This window comes from Salmo salar, chromosome 05, assembly GCF_965601325.2.
Source record: "Salmo salar chromosome 05, fSalSal1, whole genome shotgun sequence".
Classification (NCBI taxonomy): Eukaryota; Metazoa; Chordata; class Actinopteri; order Salmoniformes; family Salmonidae; genus Salmo; species Salmo salar.
In genome coordinates, this window is record NC_138295.1 from 30,748,664 (window position 1) to 30,755,000 (window position 6,337).

Here is a 6,337-nt window from a genome sequence, read left to right on the forward strand (position 1 = left end):
TGTTCTCTCTGTCTCTCTGTGTGTGTTCTCTCTCTCTCTGTCTCTCTGTGTGTGTTCTCTCTCTCTCTGTCTCTCTGTGTGTGTTCTCTCTCTCTCTCTCTCTCTGTGTGTGTTCTCTCTCTCTCTCTCTGTGTGTGTTCTCTCTCTCTCTCTCTGTGTGTGTTCTCTCTCTCTCTCTCTGTGTGTGTTCTCTCTCTCTCTCTCTGTGTGTGTTCTCTCTCTCTCTCTCTGTGTGTGTTCTCTCTCTCTCTCTCTGTGTGTGTTCTCTCTCTCTCTCTCTGTGTGTGTTCTCTCTCTCTGTGTGTGTTCTCTCTCTCTGTGTGTGTTCTCTCTCTCTCTGTGTGTTCTCTCTCTCTCTGTGTGTTCTCTCTCTCTCTGTGTGTTCTCTCTCTCTCTGTGTGTTCTCTCTCTCTCTGTGTGTTCTCTCTCTCTCTGTGTGTTCTCTCTCTCTCTCTGTGTGTTCTCTCTCTCTCTCTGTGTGTTCTCTCTCTCTCTGTCTGTGTCTGTGTTCTCTTTCTCTCTGTCTCTCTGTCTGTTCTCTCTGTCTCTGTGTGTGTGTTCTCTCTCTCTGTGTGTGTTCTCTCTCTCGCTCTCTCGTTCTCTCTGTGTGTGTGTTTTCTCTCTCTGTCCTCTCTCTCTCTCTGTCTGTCCTCTCTCTCTGTCTGTTCTCTCTCTCTGTCTCTGTCTGTTCTCTCTCTCTGTCTCTCTGTCTCTGTCTGTTCTCTCTCTCTGTCTCTCTGTCTCTGTGTGTGTTCTCTCTCTCTCTGTGTGTGTTCTCTCTCTCTCTGTGTGTGTTCTCTCTCTCTCTGTGTGTGTTCTCTCTCTCTCTGTGTGTGTTCTCTCTCTCTCTCTCTGTGTGTGTTCTCTCTCTCTCTCTCTCTCTCTCTCTGTGTGTGTTCTCTCCCTCTCTCTCTGTGTGTGTTCTCTCCCTCTCTCTGTGTGTGTTCTCTCTCTCTGTGTGTTCTCTCGCTCTCTCTCGTTCTCTCTGTGTGTGTTTTCTCTCTCTCTCTCTGTGTTCTCTCTCTGTGTGTTCTCTCTCTCTCTCTCGTTTTCTCTGTCCTCTCTCTCTCGTTCTCTCTGTGTTCTCTCGCTCTCTCTCTCATTCTCTCTCTCTCTGTGTGTTCTCTCTCTGTGTGTTCTCTCTCAGTGTGTTCTCTCTCTGTGTGTGTTCTCTCTGTGTGTGTTCTCTCTGTGTGTGTTCTCTCTCTGTGTGTGTTCTCTCTCTGTGTGTGTTCTCTCTCTGTGTGTGTTCTCTCTCTCTGTGTGTGTGTTCTCTCTCTCTGTGTGTGTGTTCTCTCTCTCTGTCTGTGTGTTCTCTCTCTCTCTCTGTCTGTGTTCTCGTTCTCTTTCTCTCTCTGTCTGTCCTCTCTCTCTCTCTGTTCTCTCTCTCTGTCTCTCTGTCTGTTCTCTCTGTCTCTCTGTCTGTTCTCTCTGTCTCTCTGTGTGTGTTCTCTCTCTCTCTGTCTCTCTGTGTGTGTTCTCTCTCTCTCTGTCTCTCTGTGTGTGTTCTCTCTCTCTCTCTCTCTCTGTGTGTGTTCTCTCTCTCTCTCTCTGTGTGTGTTCTCTCTCTCTCTCTCTGTGTGTGTTCTCTCTCTCTCTCTCTGTGTGTGTTCTCTCTCTCTCTCTCTGTGTGTGTTCTCTCTCTCTCTCTCTGTGTGTGTTCTCTCTCTCTCTCTCTGTGTGTGTTCTCTCTCTCTCTCTCTGTGTGTGTTCTCTCTCTCTCTCTCTGTGTGTGTTCTCTCTCTCTGTGTGTGTTCTCTCTCTCTCTGTGTGTTCTCTCTCTCTCTGTGTGTTCTCTCTCTCTCTGTGTGTTCTCTCTCTCTCTGTGTGTTCTCTCTCTCTCTGTGTGTTCTCTCTCTCTCTCTGTGTGTTCTCTCTCTCTCTCTGTGTGTTCTCTCTCTCTCTGTCTGTGTCTGTGTTCTCTTTCTCTCTGTCTCTCTGTCTGTTCTCTCTGTCTCTGTGTGTGTGTTCTCTCTCTCTGTGTGTGTTCTCTCTCTCGCTCTCTCGTTCTCTCTGTGTGTGTGTTTTCTCTCTCTGTCCTCTCTCTCTCTCTGTCTGTCCTCTCTCTCTGTCTGTTCTCTCTCTCTGTCTCTGTCTGTTCTCTCTCTCTGTCTCTCTGTCTCTGTCTGTTCTCTCTCTCTGTCTCTCTGTCTCTGTGTGTGTTCTCTCTCTCTCTGTGTGTGTTCTCTCTCTCTCTGTGTGTGTTCTCTCTCTCTCTGTGTGTGTTCTCTCTCTCTCTGTGTGTGTTCTCTCTCTCTCTCTCTGTGTGTGTTCTCTCTCTCTCTCTCTCTCTCTCTCTGTGTGTGTTCTCTCCCTCTCTCTCTGTGTGTGTTCTCTCCCTCTCTCTGTGTGTGTTCTCTCTCTCTGTGTGTTCTCTCGCTCTCTCTCGTTCTCTCTGTGTGTGTTTTCTCTCTCTCTCTCTGTGTTCTCTCTCTGTGTGTTCTCTCTCTCTCTCTCGTTTTCTCTGTCCTCTCTCTCTCGTTCTCTCTGTGTTCTCTCGCTCTCTCTCTCATTCTCTCTCTCTCTGTGTGTTCTCTCTCTGTGTGTTCTCTCTCAGTGTGTTCTCTCTCTGTGTGTGTTCTCTCTGTGTGTGTTCTCTCTGTGTGTGTTCTCTCTCTGTGTGTGTTCTCTCTCTGTGTGTGTTCTCTCTCTGTGTGTGTTCTCTCTCTGTGTGTGTGTTCTCTCTCTCTGTGTGTGTGTTCTCTCTCTCTGTGTGTGTGTTCTCTCTCTCTGTGTGTGTGTGTTCTCTCTCTCTGTGTGTGTTCTCTCTCTCTGTGTGTGTTCTCTCTCTCTCTGTGTGTTCTCTCTCTCTCTGTGTGTTCCCTCTCTCTCTGTGTGTTCCCTCTCTCTCTCTCTGTGTGTTCCCTCTCTCTCTCTCTGTGTGTTCCCTCTCTCTCTCTCTGTGTGTTCCCTCTCTCTCTCTCTCTGTGTGTTCCCTCTCTCTCTCTGTGTGTTCCCTCTCTCTCGTTCTCTGTCCTCTCTCTCGCTCTCTCGTTCTCTCTGTGTGTGTGTTTTCTCTCTCTCTCTCTGTCTCTCTCTCTGTGTGTTCTCTCTCTCTGTGTGTTCTCTCTCTCTCTCTGTGTTCTCTCTCTCGTTCTCTCTGTCCTCTCTCTCTCGTTCTCTCTGTCCGCTCTGTGTTCTCTCGCTCTCTCTCTCTCTCGTTCTCTCTCTCTCTCTGTGTGTGTTCTCTCTCTCTGTGTGTGTTCCCTCTCTCTCTCTCTGTGTGCTCTCTCTGTGTGTTCTCTCTCTCTCGCTCTCTCTGTGTGTTCTCTCGCTCTCTCTGTCTGTGTTCTCTCGCTCTCTCTGTCTGTGTGTTCTCTCTCTCTCTCTGTCTGTGTGTTCTCTCTCTCTCTCTGTCTGTGTGTTCTCTCTCTCTCTCTGTCTGTGTGTTCTCTCTCTCTCTCTCTGTCTGTGTGCTCTCTCTCTCTCTCTGTGTGTGTGTTCTCTCTGTGTGTGTGTTCTCTCTCTCTCTGTGTGTGTGTGTTCTCTCTCTCTGTGTGTGTGTGTTCTCTCTCTCTCTCTCTGTGTGTGTGTTCTCTCTCTCTCTCTCTGTGTGAGTGTGTTCTCTCTCTCTCTCTGTGTGTGTGTTCTCTCTCTCTCTCTCTGTGTGTGTTCTCTCTCTCTGTGTGTGTTCTCTCTCTCTGTGTTCTCGTTCTCTCTCTGTCTGTTCTCTCTCTCTGTCTGTTCTCTCTCTCTCTCTGTCTGTTGTCTCTCTCTGTCTGTTCTCTCTCTCTCTGTCTGTCCTCTCTCTCTCTGTGTGTGTTCTCTCTCTCTGTGTGTTCTCTCTCTCTCGTTCTCTCTGTGTTCTCTCCTGTCCTCTCTCTCGTTCTCTCTGTCCTCTCTGTGTGTTCTCTCTCGCTCTCTCTCTGTCTCTCTCTCTCTCTCTGTGTGTGTTCTCCCTCTCTCTCGTTCTCTCTGTCCTTTCTCTCTCTCTCTCTCATTTTCTCTGTCCTCTCTCTCTCTCTCTCGTTCTCTCTGTCCTCTCTGTGTGTTCTCTCGCTCTCTCTCTTCTCTCTCTCTCGCTCTCTCTCTGTGTCCTCTCTCTGTCTCGTTCTCTCTCTCTCTCTCGTTCTCTCTGTCCTCCCTGTCTCTCGTTCTCTCTGTCCCCTCTCTCTCGTTCTCTCTGTCCCCTCTCTCTCTGTGTGTTCTCTCTCTCTCATTCTCTCTGTGTTCTCTCTCTCTATCTCACTCTGTTCTCTCTCTGTGTGTTCTCCCTCTCTCTCGTTCTCTCTGTCCTCTCTCGTTCTCTCTGTCCTCTCTCTCTCTCTCGTTCTCTCTGTCCTCTCTCTCTCGTTCTCTCTGTCCTCTCTCTCTCTGTTCTCTCTGTCCTCTCTCTCTCTCTCTGTCCTCTCTCTGTTCTCTCTGTCCTCTCTCTGTTCTCTCTCTCTCTCGTTCTCTCTGTGTGTTCTCTCTCTCTGTGTGTTCTCTCTCTGTTTCTCTCTCTCTCTCTCTGTGTGTGTGTTCTCTCTGTGTGTGTGTGTTCTCTCTCTGTGTGTGTGTTCTCTCTCTGTGTGTGTGTTCGCTCTCTGTGTGTGTTCTCTCTGTGTGTGTGTGTTCTCTCTCTGTGTGTGTGTGTTCTCTCTCTGTGTGTGTGTGTTCTCTCTCTGTGTGTGTGTGTTCTCTCTCTGTGTGTGTGTGTTCTCTCTCTGTGTGTGTGTGTTCTATGTGTGTGTGTGTGTTTTCTCTGTGTGTGTGTGTGTGTGTTTTCTCTGTGTGTGTGTGTGTGTGTTTTCTCTATGTGTGTGTGTGTGTTTTCTCTATGTGTGTGTGTTCTCTCTCTGTGTGTTCTGGTTCTCTCTCTCTGTGTGTTCTGGTTCTCTCTCTCTGTGTGTTCTGGTTCTCTCTGTGTGTTCTCTCTCTCTCTCGTTCTCTCTGTCTGTCCTCTCTCTCTCTCTGTGTGTTCTCTCTCGTTCTCTCTGTTCTCTCTGTCTGTCCTCTCTCTCGTTCTCTCTGTGTGTTATCTCTGTTTTTCTCTCTCTCTTTCTCTCTCTCTCTGTTCGCTCTCTCTCTCTCTGTGTGCTCTCTCTCTGTGTGTTTTCTCTCTCTGTGTGTTTTGTCTCTCTCTCTCTCTGTGTGTGTTCTCTCTCTGTTCTCTCTCTCGTTCTCTCTCTCTCTCGTTCTCTCTCTCTCTCGTTCTCTCTCTGTGTGTGTTCTCTCTGTCTGTCCTCTCTCTCGTTCTCTCTCTCGTTCTCTCTCTCTCTCTGTCCTCTCTCTCTCGTTCTCTCTCTCTCGTTCTCTCTCTCTCTCTCTGTCCTCTCTCTCGCTCTGTCCTCTCGCTCGCTCTGTCCTCTCTCTCGCTCTGTCCTCTCTCTCTCTCTGTCCTCTCTCTCTCTGTCCTCTCTCTCTCTGTCCTCTCTCTCTCGCTCTGTCCTCTCTCTCTCGCTCTGTCCTCTCTCTCTCTCTGTCCTCTCTCTCTCTCGCTCTGTCCTCTCTCTCTCTCTCTCTGTCCTCTCTCTCTCTCGCTCTGTCCTCTCTCTCTCTCGCTCTGTCCTCTCTCTCTCTCTCTCTGTCCTCTCTCTCTCTCTCTGTCCTCTCTCTCTCTCTCTCTGTCCTCTCTCTCTCTCTCTCTCTCTCTCTCTCTCGCTCTGTCCTCTCTGTCCTCTCTCTCTCGCTCTGTCCTCTCTCTCGCTCTGTCCTCTCTCTCGCTCTGTCCTCTCTCTCTCGCTCTGTCCTCTCTCTCGCTCTGTCCTCTCTCTCTCTCTCTGTCCTCTCTCTCTGTCCTCTCGCTCTGTCCTCTCTCTCTCTCTGTCTGTCCTCTCTCTCTCTCTCTCTGTCCTCTCTCTCTCTCTCTCTGTCCTCTCTCTCTCTCTCTGTCCTCTCTCTCTCTCTCTCTCTGTCCTCTCTCTCTCTCTCTCTCTGTCATCTCTCTCTCTCTCTGTCTGTCATCTCTCTCGCTCTCGCTCTCTCTCTGTCCTCTCTCTCTCTGTCTGTCACCTCTCTCTCTCTGTCTGTCACCTCTCTCTCTCTGTCTGTCACCTCTCTCTCTCTGTCTGTCATCTCTCTCTCTCTGTCTGTCATCTCTCTCTCTCTGTCTGTCACCTCTCTCTCTCTGTCTGTCCTCTCTCTCTCTCTGTCTGTCCTCTCTCTCTGTCTGTTCTCTCTCTTCTCTCTCTCTCTCTCTTCTCTCTCTCTCTCTCTTCTCTCTCTCTCTGTCTGTCTGTGTTCTCTCTCTCTCTCTCTCTCTCTGTGTTGTCTGTCTGTCTGTCTGTCTGTCTGTCTGTCTGTCTGTCTGTGTTCTCTCTCTCTCTGTCTGTCTGTGTTCTCTCTCTCTCTCTCTCTCTCTCTCTCGCTCTCTGTCTGTCTGTGTTCTCTCTCTCTCTCTGTGTCTGTGTTCTCT